Source organism: Bufo gargarizans, chromosome 1 (genome assembly GCF_014858855.1).
Source record: "Bufo gargarizans isolate SCDJY-AF-19 chromosome 1, ASM1485885v1, whole genome shotgun sequence".
In the NCBI taxonomy this organism is placed as follows: Eukaryota; Metazoa; Chordata; class Amphibia; order Anura; family Bufonidae; genus Bufo; species Bufo gargarizans.
Window position 1 is genome coordinate 228,534,581 of NC_058080.1, and position 2,990 is coordinate 228,537,570.

Consider the following 2,990-nt stretch of genomic DNA (forward strand, 5'->3'; position numbering starts at 1 on the left):
CCGCAGAGATGTAATCACGTCACGTACGGGAAGGAGCGCTTCCATTGGCTCGTGGAACCTAGTGGATGTTCACGTCGTACGTAAGGGTTTGCACTTCGGTGGCCATTTTTAGTAAGGGTAAGCCCAATCCCCCCCCTTGATAGGTTTTCTCCGACAGAGTGCTATATTTTCCGTGGTGTCTGCGTCATCTTCTTCGTGTACTCTCTGCCGTACACAAGCCGCATAGACAATGGCAAATTTCCATGTTGCGTTTGTCAAAAGTGATCTCCAGCGCCACCTAGTGGACGCGGACCGCATTGCAAGTGACGTTCTGATCTGAAAGCGATGTATACATTTTTAAACCTTTCTTTTATGTGAATAATTACTTTTGTACACTTTTTTTTTCTTTCTTTCTTTCTTAGGCTACAGTCTGCAGCCGGTGTAGGACCAAGAAAATAAAAATGTCAACCCCAAAAAACAGAAGCGCTGGATCAGGAAAAGCCGCATATGATGGCCATCACGGCACCCGGGATAGACCCCACTAACATTGGGGTCCCTCAGGTTTCTATTATTCTGCAGGGCAAAGTGCTGCTTCATGCAGCAGTATTTTGTACAGTGTTTTTTTTTTTTTTACTGTAAGCTGTATAGGAGGCTCCTAACGGAAACTAGGCTTAGGCTCCATTCGCACGTCCGCAAGTATTGTCCGTCCCCGGTCCTGCAATTGTGAGGAATGGGTGCGGACCCATTCATTCTCTATGGGGACTGAATGGATGCGGAGAGCACACTATGTGTGCTATCTTCCGGTCCGCAGCTCCAGAAAGAAATAGCCACGGACAAGAATAGGCATTTCTATGGGGGTGTCGGCCGGGTGTATTGTGAATCCACACTTTGCGGATCCATAAAGCACTACAGATGTGTGAATGGACCCTTAAAGGGGTTTTCGAGTTGTTAAAGGGAATCGTTCGATGCTTTTACCATTTTAAGCTGGCACCATCGCTATGTTGACTAAAGTCCTTTTTTCCAGCAGTCTTCTTTTTACTTTATTTCGTTTTGTAGTTTTGATATAAAAGCGGCTCCAAGGTGCCCAGAGGGGCGGTTTTTTCACTCTCCGGTGCCCAGTGGCGCCCCCCTGCAGTGCCCAAGAACGCCTCTTGATCATCAAATACCCTCCCACAGCCTGGCAAACCGTTCCGCCCCCTCCCCACATCATAGTCTACCTTCTAGCAATGCCCCGTCCTTCTTCCTGTCTGCGGCCAGAAAACTTGCGCAGGCGGAGCACCGCCTGCGGCCTGCGCGATCATCAACCTCCTGAGGGCAACAGCCTCAAAAGTCTCACTGGGCATGCGCCGAGCCCAGTGATGTGACCTGAGCGCTGTTGCCCTCAGGACGTAGATGATCGCGCAGGCGCAGGCCGCAGGCGGTGCTCCGCCTGCGCGAGTTTTCTGGCCGCAGACAGGAAGAAGGACGGGGCATTGCTAGAAGGTAGACTATGACGTGGGGAGGGGGCGGAACCGTTTGCCAGGCTGTGGGACGGTATTTGATGATCAGGAGGCGTTCTTGGGCACTGCAGGGGGGCATCACTGGGCACCGGAGAGTGAAAAAAACGCCCCTCTGGGCACCTTGGAGCCTCATTAGCATAACATAAAAATCGCATTTATATCAAAACTACAAAACGAAATAAAGTAAAAAGAAGACTGCAGGAAATAAGGTACTTTAGTCAACATAGCGATGGTGCCAGCTTAAAATGCTAAAAGCATCGACAGATTCCCTTTAAAAGTTATCCCCTATCCTAACTATTAGATTGCAGGGGGCCCTACTGCTGGGACACCCACTGATCACTACCCCTTGGAGCCCACCCCCCCAAGACAACGGAGCTGCAGGTCAGGCATGCAAACTGCTGCTGCATTCATCTCTATGGCAGAGCGCTGTACATTGTTGTCTCTGTAGAGGTGAATGGAGCGACAGGGTGCATACCCAACCTCCCTTCATTTAGAGGGATCCAAGACGATCCTGTGGATAGGGGATAACTTTTAACAACTGAAAAACACCTTTAAAGGCATTTTTAATGTGGGGATTTTTATCAATGGGGGTGCTTGGTGTCGGACTTCCAGCGATCTGATATTGATGACTTATTATAAGGATAGGTTATTAATATTCGTAACTCACAAACCCCCTTTAAAGTGCTTCTGTCACCCCACTAAAGTGATTTTTTTTTTTTGGGCTAGTGAAATTAGTTATATTGCGATATATGACAATATAATTGTGTTACTTACTTTGATCCAGCAGTTTCTGCAAACAACGAAGTTTTGTAATATGTAAATTCGGTCTCTACCAGCAAGTAGGGCGGCTACTTGCTGGTAGCTGCTGCAGAAATCCGCCCCCTCGTCGTGTTGATTGACAGGGCCAGCCGGGATCTCCTCCTCCGGCCAGCCCTGTCGGCATTTCAAAAATCGCGCACCTGTGTTGATTCGGCGCAGGCGCTCTGAGATGAGGAGGCTCGTCTCCTCAGCACTCCCTCAGTGCGCCTGCGCCGATGACGTCTTCTATTTCGGTGATGTCATCGGCGCAGGCGCACTGAGGGAGTTCTGAGGAGACGAGCCTCCTCATCTCAGAGCGCCTGCGCCGAATCAACACAGGCGCGCGATTTTTGAAATGCCGACAGGGCTGGCCGGAGGAGGAGATCCCGGCTGGCCCTGTCAATCAACACGACGAGGGGGCGGATTTCTGCAGCAGCTACCAGCAAGTAGCCGCCCTACTTGCTGGTAGAGACCGAATTTACATATTACAAAACTTCGTTTTTTGCAGAAACTGCTGGATCAAAGTAAGTAACACAATTATATTGTCATATATCGCAATATAACTAATTTCACTAGCCCAAAAAAAAAAAATCACTTTAGTGGGGTGACAGAAGCCCTTTAATGGAACTATACAAGTGAATGGGAGTTGAGCTGCAGGAACCCGATTCCTCTCCTTTCTCTGTGTTAGTTCCAGTAGCTGATGCAAGCAGTTGA